The 14,375-nt window shown below is 36.3% G+C and overlaps 1 long non-coding RNA gene across 1 annotated transcript in view; it reads right to left on the bottom strand.

Moving 5' to 3' along the window:
* The window catches only part of LOC143054182 (uncharacterized), a 39,083-nt gene that overhangs the window by 17,238 nt on the left and 7,470 nt on the right, over positions 1-14,375 (bottom strand). Inside the window, exon 3 of the long non-coding RNA XR_012971588.1 lies at positions 5,323-5,661. This is a non-coding gene — a long non-coding RNA (uncharacterized LOC143054182). The remainder of the gene's footprint in view (positions 1-5,322; positions 5,662-14,375) is intronic.

Below are 14,375 nucleotides of genomic sequence, written 5' to 3'. Positions count from 1 at the left end.
ACTCTTATATACAGCAACAAAATGCAGGTGACGAATACTTTTGGCCAGGTACTGTAGCTAAGGTACTGAACCTTGTTTTTTTCATACACATAAAGAGTTGTGTTTTTTAAGGCAAGCAATGGAGATGTAAAGTCTAGCCTTGTAGATTTTAAGTGCATTTTACATCGCTTGTGCTGGCCTTTAAGTCTCTAGTCCTTGATTTTACATCCCGTGCGTTTGACTTTTAAAAATCTACAGTAGAGGACTTCACATCCTCACCGGGCATAACTTTAAAAATACAACTCTATATCTGAGTGAGATAAAGACTAAGTAAACTGTCAAATAACAAACATTTCATAGTATTGAAGATCATCGGAAGTAATTTTATGCTGGTATTAATTTCGAATTTGAGTAAAATTTAAGCCACGACTGAACATGTGAATTTAAAGATGTTCCGTTTTAACGTTTCAAGGTGGTTACTCATATATATTCATATCTCCTTAAGGAGGATAATAAATATATATATATATATATATATATATATACAACTCGTCTAAACATCAACCCAACAATGTTAGATCTGTAAATTTGCTTTCGCAAATTTTTGGTTCTTCCCTCGCCGGGATTCGAACCCATGCTACTGTGATATCGTGACACCAAATCGCCTGCACTGCAGCCGTCCCGCTAGACCACACGACCACCTGGGCTCTCAAAAAAAGAGCTTTCGGTGGGCATGTGTTACCTTTCCACGTCAGTTTTAATCTAGCGGCGTACTACAGTACATGATATATAAGGCATGAAGATGTTATTGTTACAGATCAGCTAAATTACCTATAGTAAAGGATCCTACAAATTAATGTAATATACAGTCACAGAAAATAATTATATTCATAAGTACGTCTGAGTCAGTGACAACTCTACAACAGATGTATCCATCGGATCGCCATCAATGATGGTGATACATGGCTGTGTACATAATGTATATACAACTCGTCTAAACATCAACCCAACAATGTTAGATCTGTAAATTTGCTTTCGCAAATTTTTGGTTCTTCCCTCGCCGGGATTCGAACCCATGCTACTGTGATATCGTGACACCAAATCGCCTGCACTGCAGCCGTCCCGCTAGACCACACGACCACCTGGGCTCTCAAAAAAAGAGCTTTCGGTGGGCATGTGTTACCTTTCCACGTCAGTTTTAATCTAGCGGCGTACTACAGTACATGATATATAAGGCATGAAGATGTTATTGTTACAGATCAGCTAAATTACCTATAGTAAAGGATCCTACAAATTAATGTAATATACAGTCACAGAAAATAATTATATTCATAAGTACGTCTGAGTCAGTGACAACTCTACAACAGATGTATCCATCGGATCGCCATCAATGATGGTGATACATGGCTGTGTACATAATGTATATACAACTCGTCTAAACATCAACCCAACAATGTTAGATCTGTAAATTTGCTTTCGCAAATTTTTGGTTCTTCCATCGCCGGGATTCGAACCCATGCTACTGTGATATCGTGACACCAAATCGCCTGCACTGCAGCCGTCCCGCTAGACCACACGACCACCTGGGCTCTCAAAAAAAGAGCTTTCGGTGGGCATGTGTTACCTTTCCACGTCAGTTTTAATCTAGCGGCGTACTACAGTACATGATATATAAGGCATGAAGATGTTATTGTTACAGATCAGCTAATTTACCTATAGTAAAGGATCCTACAAATTAATGTAATATACAGTCACAGAAAATAATTATATTCATTAGTACGTCTGAGTCTTTTTTTGAGAGCCCAGGTGGTCGTGTGGTCTAGCGGGACGGCTGCAGTGCAGGCGATTTGGTGTCACGATATCACAGTAGCATGGGTTCGAATCCCGGCGAGGGAAGAACCAAAAATTTGCGAAAGCAAATTTACAGATCTAACATTGTTGGGTTGATGTTTAGACGAGTTGTATATACATTATGTACACAGCCATGTATCACCATCATTGATGGCGATCCGATGGATACATCTGTTGTAGAGTTGACACTGACTCAGACGTACTTATATATATATATATATATATATATATCAGTCTAAAGATTTGCACAACGGTACTGATATAAGGTGTTATTAAACGAAAATGTTGTTATAAAATCGTGTTGACAAATATTTCGTATTGTTAAAACTTGTGACACAAGAAGAAGGCCATTTGTTGAGCCGAAATATTTGTCAACACGATTTTATAACAACATTTTCGTTTAATAACACCTTATATCAGTACCGTTGTGCAAATCTTTAGACTGATATAATGTTTTCCTTATCTGCATAGTATCGCCTATTCTAGACGATCCGGTACATAGTAAATTTGCTGGTTGGTCCTTTTTATAGACTTTTATATATATATATATATATATATAACTCGTCTAAACATCAACCCAACAATGTTAGATCTGTAAATTTGCTTTCGCAAATTTTTGGTTCTTCCCTCGCCGGGATTATATGGCAAGCTGTGTAAGAATAACAATAATTGATTTGTAAAAGGCACAGAGAAATGAAATTTTGTCACTTTATAAATAAAGGTAGTAAGGAAGGTCTCATACAACATCTCGGTAATAATAACAATTTTTTTATTCAGTCATTCAAGTTAATACATTTTTTTTACATTAACTAATTCTTTATTGTATTATTATCTAATTGGTAACAACTGCCTCTATAGTACAACTATTATATATAGGTTTATCCATGTGTGTTAATTTTAAGTGAACCTGGGAATTGACTCGACAAAATTGTATATTCTTCACTGTTAGGATAATGTACATTGGCATTTTACATTTATTTTTTGCGGATATCTGTTTTCTCCGTTTACGGTTTGTTATTCACAGTGATTTATTTATACACCGTTCAACACGTATGACTTCCTGATTGATTCGAATTTTTCAATACATGTATTAGTGTTACAGAAATATAAAGATGCAATCGACTCTAGTTCTTATAAGTTCTAGTTGAACATCACCACTAAAACTGAAAGACATATACTTATTGAAAGGTACAATTTTTTTCATTGCATGCCTTAAATATAAAAGAAATATATAGAAAACATAAAATCCCGTAAAAGCTAAAAACAGTAAGTGACAATTTGGGTTTTAGAGGTTGAAGACAAAAAAAAATTATCCGACGATATTCTTTCTTTTAAACTAAAATCTTAAATTTGAGAGAGGCATTTAATCCTATATTTGAGTTACTTCTTTTTTTTTTTGCGTCGGACTTTTTCCCGTTGACCTGATTCAAGATAAGTTATGATGAAGATTCATATCCCCTCCTATTACATAGTTGTACACTAGTCCGTTTTCACATGTATGTATTAAAAAATTTGAAAAGATGTCATGTTTATCAAAATACTTACTGTTCTCGGTCTAAAATGCTTTATATTCCTCGCAAAAATTGATTAATAAATTAGATTTACTTCTGTCTTGATTGAATTGATATGTGTATATAGTTAGCAAAGGTACCTGGATGAAACTTTATTTCGTCTACATAAGTCTCATCAGTGACGCTCAAATTCCAAAAAAGTTGTGCCGAATACGGCTAAGGTTATCTATTCCTGGGATAAGAAAATCCCTAGCTTTTATCAAATATTTATAGTTTTGTAACAGGAAATTTATAAAATGACCATATAATTGATATTTATGTCAACACAAAAAGGCTGACAACTGGGCTGGTGTTACACTCGGGGACGAAACGTCCACCAGCAGTGGCATCGACCCAGTGGTGCAAATAGTTATCAAAGGTACCAGGATTATAATTCAATACGCATCTCGTCTACATAAGTATATCATATCTCATGTTTTATATATATCTGGTTCAAATGATATGTCTATATCCGGTCAACATTATATGTCTATATCGGGTCAATATAATATGTCTATATTGGGTCAATATTATATGTCAGCAACTCAAATTGGTTTCAGACAAACCTGCACATGAAGCACCTCCGGTCGCGGGATTTTCTAAATGCGTTGGTGACCCATTGACAGCCTTCGGCAGTTTTCTGCTCTTTGACCAAGTTGCTGTTTCTTGTACATATTCCATTTCTATTCTCAATTTTATGTTTATTTTGTATGTGAAAAAAATTTCTTATTGAAGTAAACAGCCGATAGTTCAATATTGTTGAAGAAAACGAATACTCTCTCTTTTCTCGTTACGGTAAGTAACGTGCAGTATTGCAGTTTTTATCGGTCGTAAGATGTTAAGAAATCTCTATTAGCCGAATACTTTTCGGATATATTGCTTAGACATGATAACTTTGAGTCAACTGATAAATTAATCAGAAATTGTTACTTTTAAAGATAAATGGACATTAAGGAAGATGTGGAATAAGATAGTGTCGATATGATTATTTTATACATTTGATACGATATGCCAGGGCTTGTTCTTCCTTTTATACATTCATTGATAAAGCATTCCACAAGGAAGCTATAAGACTAAGAGTGTCAATCTGTGCGGGTGAAATCTCCGTAAATTTAAAGACACCATCACCAGTTTGTTGACCCTATCATATAGTCGTTTTACGAAAGACAATGTATATGTTCTTATTTTCGTAACTAAATGCTTCCGTCAAAAATGTCATTATAATGGAATACTCATTTTCAAATTCTTAAAACTTGAAACATAGGTGTGGTATCAAATTTACTGTTAAAAGAAAGTTAATGTATACGCAGTGTCAAAGATCAAATTTATTCGATCAAGTGTTTGCTTGTTTTTTGTGTGAATGGCTTTCAATCGAGTGAAGCCTGGTTTTTTTTTACTGATATTCAAAGTTCTAATGTAAGGCTGTCAGGCTATAGTGAAGGTTGTAGCCAACAAGTCAATTTAACATGATCAACACGAAAGTACGAACATAATGGGAGCCAGTTAAAAGGCAAACACCATTTGCAATAAAGTATCATGCATTATAAGCTGAAATCATACAAACTACATCCAAGAGATTGAGTGTTATACGACATGGCCAATTGAAGAAACTATGTCTTGTGCAATGCCAAATTAAAAGTATCTACATTGAGTATTTGCTTATATTCGCTCTTGAGATTTTTCAACAGCAGTGGAAAGTTCTGTTCAACTCTGAATATACCAAGATAACGACTTTATTGAAGCGTTTCGTTACGATAATAACAAATGTGCAATGCTATACTGTAACATACGTTATCGTAATGAAATAAAGTACGTTTAACGGACGATTCAAAATGGAGATATACTGTTTTGTATCCAGTCGTATCAAAATCAATGACTAGTTATTCTATATAAGACCAAAAGCAGATGATTCACGTAAGCGAACATTAGATTTAATAACTACTGTGGAAAACATCGTCTTCAAGCAACAACTTCTTATCGCTTCGATAAGAACCATAAGTACACGTGTAATTCATATTTAAGTCAGCCTTCGATAGATTCCGAATAACAAGAGTATAACCGTCTGGACGAATACTTCCATCATATTTTGATGCGTTAGACGAACGGAGATTAGTAATGTCTGTAAATATAGGCCTAAAGTTATCATCAGATCCTTTTTCCCACACCTCCCATGCAGCATACGTCGAACAACAACCCTCAAATTTACATAATAAAGTCACACTTCCACCATAACCAGACGCTCTACTTATTACATCTAAAGTAGATTTCAATTTAAAGCCTCCTGAAATTAAAATAATAAAATTTTAAATACGTAGAACATTTTTTTTACCTAAAGCATTTCATTTAAAAAAAATGATTATGTAAAATTAATTTCATTTTAGTTATGATACGTATATACTTAAAAGATTATTGTTACTGGTGCTCAATTCAAGTAAGAATTTCCTACATCATCGTTTTTTGTCATCAAAACATTGTGAGTTATGCAAAAAGTCATGTAAGAGGGTGGTAATGCCCTTAACCGTTAGACGTCAAACGGTCAGTTTTGGCTACCGTTAGCATCAAATTGGTTAAAATTATCGTAATTATTATTTTTGGAAAAAAATTGCGTGATTGGTCAAATTCAGCTGATTTTTTATCGTCTAAAGGAAAGAGTATATTTTGTCTACATGCACTACAAAATTACCATGAACGTCATTTGGCAATAATTTTTACCATTATGCGTCAGGAAGGTATTCCCATTACTACCCTCATGTTACTATCATAGGTCTTTTGAGTCTTAGACTTATGATAGGTGAAATCCCAATGGGCGTAAATCGTTTCTAAACCTATAAAAGGAAATTATTAATACATGGTGGGGATCCCGCTAACCTGTTACCCCCTCCCTTTATTCTGTATGTTTTTGTCTGTCAAAAGTCAGGAGCCTGAAATTCAGTGGTTGTCCTTTGTTTATATGTTACATATTTGTTTTTTTCGCTGTTTGTGCATAAATAAGGCCGTTAGTTTCTTGTTTGAATTGTTTTTCATTGTCATTTCGAGGCCTTTTATAGCTGATTGTGCAGTATAGGATTTGCTCATTGTTGAAGGTCGTACGATGACCTACATATTTTAATTTCTGTGTCATTTGTTCTCATTGATAATAATAGCACATCGTCTGGTATGAATATAGCAAAAAACACAGTTAAAAGTTTTTATCGATGACACACGACAACACACATGGATGAACCAAAAAGGTTATTTGCTCCCTCCAGTTAACATTTTTATCATGATTATTAATTCAAATAAAGTAAGTCATGTATTTTGGCATTTTAAAGAACATGTTGAGTTCGTCGACTATTTATGAACAAGACTATACCTTCTTAACTAAACATGTATCAGTGGAGATGGGTATGCCTTATATAAGTTAAATCTTGAAACGGTTGCGTCTTGTCCATAAGATTGACATAAAATATTTTCCCAGTGTGAGAGGAATGTTGTGAATTAGTTATAGTTTCAGTTTAGTATTTTATACTCTTTTATTTGCTTAACGTTTTACCGACATTTTGACGTAACAATAGGCCCGCAACGTCGTCACTTGCCGACGGCTCTCTTGTATATTTTAGACTCTAGTAAAGTATACGAAACATTGAAGACGCTTTTGTGTTTACTTGCCTTTATTATCGATACGTCCAAAACATTGGTGCCGTGACAAAAAGATTTATGAGTTCTAAACTCAAAGCTATTCGAGCTGGACATCGTGGTGCAGTCACGATATTACTAAAACGATTGAGCGGAAATTTTGAATAGATACTACAGGAATACGATGTGAATGAAATTATGTCAATCAGAGAAATAATACGGAAGAAAGAAACAGTCATCTCGGAACTCAACGACAAAATAATGGAAGGAATTTCCGAAGAGGATATTCAGGAAGAAGAAGCCGACAGGTATGAATTTGATATTCAAATTACGTAAACTAAATTAGCAAAAGTAATCCGGGAAGCAGAAAACCCAACGTCTACGAAACATTCACAATTAAACCCGCACGCCACAGAATTTGCAATTTTAAACAACCAGATAAACCCGACTCCAGTAAGTTTGACGCCAGCAAATAATTCTGCATCTACATTTATAAATTCCAGTATGAACCATAAGTTACCACCTAAGCTTACCTTTCCCACGTTCGGAGGAAATATACTGGAGTGGCAGCCATTTTGGGATTCATTTTCTGCAGCAGTACATGAATATTTGTCCTTAAATGACGTTCAGAACTTTAACTATTTAAGGTTTCAATTATACGGAGAAGCAAGCATGTGCATCTCAGGACTACAAATTACAAACACAAATTACGCTCAAGCCCTACATGTATTGAAACAGAGATTCGGTCAACCGCATAAGATAGTACAAACATACATGCAGAATTTAAACAGCATTCCTAGTCCAACGTCAAATATTACACATTTGAAAAAATTCTACGACAGCATGGACTACTACATCCGTGGCTTTGAAAGTCTAGCCTGAGGGGAGTCTCACGAGTCGTTCGGCGGCCTTTTAGTGCCCATCTATACCTTAAACGAGAAGACCTCATGTTGTGTGTCGCTTCTCTTCTTTCCACAATAAATTAATCAACACGCCTCTGTGTCCTATTGGTACAATGCATAGTCGCATTTGTCATCCATTCATATGATTATTCAGATTGAGTTATTTTAGGAGATAAACGAGAAAAAAGGCATCCGGATATTAGCCCGTCATTGGACGAAATTTTAAGTCAGACTAGACTTCCTGTTTGCGTTTTTCTGTATACTTTGAACATACATATACTACGAATAAAGTGTATTTTCAGAATTTTATCTGCTATCATTTTCAAGTTTACTATCCACGGCGGTCACAGAGTTTATTAAATAGAGCGGGTCTGTATACTATATCAATGATCACCATGGATGGATAAGTAAACTTAGAATTGAAAGTAAATACGCTTTTTTATAAAGTAATGAATGTTTATAATATACAGATAAGCGCCAAAAAGCCCCGAAATGACAATGTAAAACAATGCAAACGAGAAAACTAGCGGCCTTATTTATATACAAAAAATGAACGAAAAACAAATATGTAACACATAAACAAACGCCAACCACTGAATTACAGGCTCCTTACTTAAATGTTCATAACATACTAAATGTATGTTCATATTGAAATTGATAGAAAACCAAAAATTGGTAACTTTGGAAATAAAGGTGGAGGTAAAAAAAATAAATTTTCCTGTCCCTAATAACCAATGACTTGTGATACTTTTGCTGAAATTCTCCAGTCATTCTGTATTTTACAAAATTCTTCAAACAACACTTTACATACTTTAAACTACGCTCTGAATGCCCGCAATTTCGCGGGTGTGTTCTAGTGATATTGAATAAACAACCTGAAAATATACGGGAAAACATGATACGTGCCCACGGAGGCGACCATTGGAACTTGCCGTCGTTACGATTAAGGAAGCAGGTCAGTCGGTAAACGGACACGATATAGAGCCTAATTTCACACCCTCATCAGCATTCTTTACGGGTACAAATCGCAACTACGCAAATCAGAAAAAGAAAAGAGACATATCCAAGAAGCCGTGCATCTTTTGTCAAGGAGTTCACGCTCCATTAGCTTGTATAAATGTTATGGAAATTGAAGATCGAAAACGCATTGTTAAAGAGAAACAGGCATGTTTCAATTGCCTAGGAAATCACAGAGTTGCCGATTGCAAACCATACTAGTATTTGTTCAAAGAATGAAACACACCTGTATACCAAGTCTAAAGATAGCAGTACATCAAAAACAGATACCGATGCCGCAGTCACAAGCATGCATTCATCCACATCATCAGTTAGATCGCAGGTATTGTGGAAAACCGCAATATCACCTATCACGTATGACAAGACACATTTTAACACCGCCAATATACTCTTCGACGAAGGAGCCCAGCGTAGCTTTATTACTCAAGAGATGGCCGAGTTATTGAACCTGACACCACATAAGAAAGAAACGATTACGATATCCGGTTTCGGTGAATCCACAAGAAGGTTAGAAATTTACAAATTGCTACTTTCTATATAAAAGGTCTGACGAATACACTTATCCCTATTGGTGTTCTTATTGTACCACATATTGCTTAACCGATACATACATAAATACGCAAGGAACAAGTCGAGTTTTCTGCATTTAAATGGATTGAAGTTAGCTGACACAGCTTTACATGACGAGGATTTTGAGATATCAGTCGATTATTATTGGGATATAGTTGGAGACAGAGTAATTAAAGGTTCCGGACCAACCGCTGTAGAGTCTAAAGTTGGATACTTGTTATCAGGACCTATACAATTAAACACTAACAGTTATAATCAATAAACGTCATCGATCATGAATATTTTGGCCCCGGACAGACTAGAAGAATATGAAATACATAAATTTTGGGAAATCGAATCCATAGAAACAGAAAAGGACAGTGAAGAGAAAGCGAAAACGGACTTACAAGAAATGACTACTTACCAAGAAAATAACATTCATTTGAAAGACAATAGGTATATCGCCAAGTTTTAATGGAAACAGGAATATCCGGAGTTTCCTAGCAACGAGATGATAGCCAAAAACAGAACATACAACGTAATAAACCGACTTGCTAAAGAACCGGAGATGCTTAAGATATACTGTAACATTATCAACGACCAAGAAAATCGAGGTTTTATAGAGAAGATTGAGACCCCCGATGAGACTACTAATAGAGTACATTACATTTCGCACCACCTACATGTAGTGAAAAAGGATACATCGACTACACCGATACGTATAGTATATGATTGCAGTTGTCGTCAAGATTCAGAATCACCCAGCTTAAATGATTGCCTTTCTTCTACAGCGCCGCAGCTTAATAGTCTAACAGATATACTTACAAGATTCCGCTACGGGAAATACGCCTTTACAACTGATATTGAGAAAGCATTCCTCCAGATTGGACTAGACGAAGAAGACCGCGATTCCACCCGATTTTTCTGGCTTAGGGATTTAAACAACCCCAAGAGTGGACTTGAGACTTACAGATTCAAGGTAATTCTATTCGGAGCGACATGTTCACCATTTATTCTTAACGCTACATTATTGAAACATTTATCAACGGTTAAAAGTGCTACTGCTGAAATACTAAAGCGTGATTTTTATGTAAACAACGTACTTACGAGTGTTAATACGGAAGAAGTCGCATTAAATATCTTTCAAAAATCTAGAGAACTCATGACAAATGCAGGATTTAATTTGAGAACACGGAAGTCAAATAGCAATCAACTTAGCAACGAAGCTACAAAGGCAAACGTACTCGATAAGGATAGCCAGATGAAAATTATTGGGATGCGTTGGGATGCGAAGTCAGACATATTGAAATTTGCGAAACTAAACGAAGATCGTTTAGATATTGACAATTCAAAAGCGACAAAGAGAGAAGTATTGCGTAAATCATCGTCAATTTACGACCCACTCGGAATTCTTGGACCAGTGACTGTAAGAGCTAAGCTACTGATACAGACATTATGGAAAGAGGGATACGATTGGGACCAGGTGTTACCTACCAACATAGTCAAATCATGGTATGAAATTCTAGATGACATCCGAGATGTGACTGTTAATACGAAAATCGCACGACATCATTTTAATTATCAAAATGAGAACAAAAGCAACGAGAAAATAACATTGCATGTTGTTGTTGATGCCAGCCAACGCGCTTATGGAGCCAGTGCCTACTTATGTAAAGCTAGGTTCACACTGCAGATCATATCAACTCGATGATCCCGATTGTCCAAATTTCCACGACCAAGCTCAACCAAATTCTTAATCGGGCCTGTTTACGACTTCTATCCGACCGCCATCCGACTGTACACGACCTTAACTCGACCATTCACGACTCCTTAAAGACTCCATCACGACTCCATCCCGACAACAAAATGAATACTTATTCGATAATTCCGATCAAATCACGATCTTTACACGATCTTTACACGATCTTCACTCGACTAGCTAGACCAAATCAACTATTCACGATCTCAGCCTGATCTCGACCAGACCAGATCGACCTGATCGTAGGGATAATCGGGAATTGGTCGGATATACACATTTTTAGTATAAAAACGTCCGATTTTTTTTATTCCCCGCCGCTTCGGAATGGGCATTGAGTGTTAACCTTGTCCATCCGTACGCACGTACGTCCCAACATGATCCTTTATAATGTTATATATGCTAGCTCGGGCATTATCAGTGTCCCATGGACACATTCTCTCTTATTTTTGGTTATATTCAGTAGAAGGTCTGAGTAAAATTATACATTTGAAATATCTACATAGAAATAAAGCAATTGGATTTGTGGACAAGGTTCATCTTCGCTAATCAAGGGTTACAATCCACTTCCCTCCTCTCGTGGAAAGGAGTGACGTGGATACTAAACCTTGGCTAATGAAGATGGGGCAAGGTGATAAGAGCTCAGAGAGACAGGTTAATAGCTGTGACGGAGCTTGAAGAGTGCACAGAAGGCGAATAAGATGGTGTAGACAGCAACGGGCGCCGAGAAATGTAGGTGAGGCAGTGGCTGAAACGACGACCACTATGTGGGCAGTATGAGAGACTTGCACTAACTCAACAAAGAGGAACCCAATGCTTATAAAAACCTCCTAATAATGGACACTGATATGTAATGGTAGTTTTATAGCTCTTGTTTGGAAATGACCCCACAAAATGAGATTTGTCACTGGATTATATTTAGCACTTATGTTAGATAGCAACATACATAAACTTTACTGTCCCCATTTCCTTGCTTTCTTACAAATAAAGCGTACTGTAAATGTCCAATATAGGAGCATAAGTATGTAATCATTGTTTTTCATAGATTTGATATCCAGTAGTTGAATGGTTAAAGATATTTATTTTCTTTTTGCTGTATGGCAACAACCTGTATGTATTTGTAAAAAAATATTGCAAAAAGAGGGCATAGATGGCAGATATTTTGCAAAAATTTGACTCATAGTAAAATTGCGATCCCCTGGAGTGATCCCTTTTTTGAAACAGTTTACCACTTTACATATATCTATCAAGAGAGCAAGAGTGCATTTCTTTCTAACCAAAGTTTGGTAAGCGTTGTGTGCCGTTTGTTATAGTTTGTTAAACGTTACAGAAGTAGAAACAAATGCATCGTTTGGTTAGAGGGGATTGAAATTTTGGGACATTTTAGACAAGTTTTTGAGTTATGACAAGCAAGAACACCTTTAGATAATTGATTTAATGTTAAAGTTAGAAAGAAATGCATCGTTTGAATTAGCAAACGACGAACGCCAAACTGTAGACGCATTTGCAGCAAGTATATAGTTTTTGAAAGTTTATGCAAACTTGCAAAAGTATGTTAGAAACAAAAAATCAAAACGTGTGCTCGCTGAACAGTTTGTATCGTAACTGTTAGAAAGAAATTCGCACCAATTGAAAAGAATATTTGTCTTTCTTCTCATTTTTGTGTGAAATTATGTCAAAAGTTCGAATGAAAAAAAATGACTGTAAGGTGAACTATAGTTGTTATTGAAAATTTATGTGTCATTTGGTGTTCTATGAAGAGCTGTCTAATTGTCAATTGTACCACATCTTTTTTTTATGCTACAAACATTTCTGGACAAACGGAAAATACTTTGAAAGATAACTTAGTCATCAGCAGTCTAACAATGAATATTATTGCACAATTACTTTAATATTTGAAAAATCCGCCGGTGCCAAAATTGCAGGATTTCCTCCCCTTTCGGAACTTCTGAGATCATCCCAGGTTTTGTTGGATTACGTGTTGCAAAGTTTTTAGTTTTCTACATTATGGTTGACTGCTGTTTGTTATCTCGTCGGTTACCGTTTTTCGCTATGCCTGTATCGGTTTTTTTTCGACCTTTGAGTTTGATTGTTCCTTTGGTGTCTTTTGCCTCTCTTTCAAAATGTTACCTCTCCTTGCAAAAGTAAAGACACGTACTGTATATGGAGGAATTTTTGTACAGTTAAAAATATATATTTGCAGAAGCAGAGTTATGAGAGTTAATCAGATCTGCACACACTTTTAGAGAATCGTGTAGCAGTCATGTGTTCTCGTATATGGCCGAGAAGAGATCGAAGAGTGGTCGAAGGTGGTCGCGAAGGGATCGGGAATTGGTCGAGTTGGACTGGAATACAATAATTATACAAGTCGCAGTGATCTGGAAGCGATCGGGCAATGGGTGAGTTAATCTGGAAATGATCATTCATCAATCGAGCAAAGGTCGAAATGATCGAGTACTGACGGTAAAATTTTTGTATTCCGACCAAACTCGATCACTACACGAGCTTTTCCCGATCAATTCGACCGCTACTCGACGAATTCTCGATCTCTTCTCGAATGAATTGCTTCTCGATCCTTACTCGAATGTTTTTGACATGTCAAAAACTCTCGGGTAGAAAGTCAGATCGATGACGAGCAATGTAGACTATCCCGAACATTTTTGTCGATTGAGTCAGACCAGTCTCCCGATCACGTAATTTGGCTAGATCGGGCTTGATCGAGTTGATCTGATCGGCAGTGTGAACCTAGCTTCTTCTCTCGTAATTGCAAAATACCGGATCGCTCCGCTCGCCAAAATGACATTACCAAAGCTAGAATTGATGGCTGCAGTAATAGGAGCTCGAATGGCTTAATACTTCACGAAAATCCTAGAACCACAACGCACAGTATTATGGAGTGACAGTCAGATCGTTCTGCACTGGATTTCGTCTTTAAAATCATTTGGAAGATTTGTTTAGAATCGTGTGCAACAAATTAAAGAAGAGACATAAAAATACGACTGGAAATACGTACCAACAGAATCAGATCCAGCCGACCTTCAAAATCGAGGAATATCATCAACGCAATTCAAGGAATCGACCTCGTCGATGCAAGGACCGTCATGGATATCGGATGAGAACAGTTGGCCTACATGGACCCCACAAGTTAAACTAGAG

This window comes from Mytilus galloprovincialis, chromosome 12 (assembly GCF_965363235.1).
Source record: "Mytilus galloprovincialis chromosome 12, xbMytGall1.hap1.1, whole genome shotgun sequence".
NCBI lineage: Eukaryota > Metazoa > Mollusca > Bivalvia > Mytilida > Mytilidae > Mytilus > Mytilus galloprovincialis.
This window is presented reverse-complemented; position numbering and strand designations above follow the sequence as displayed.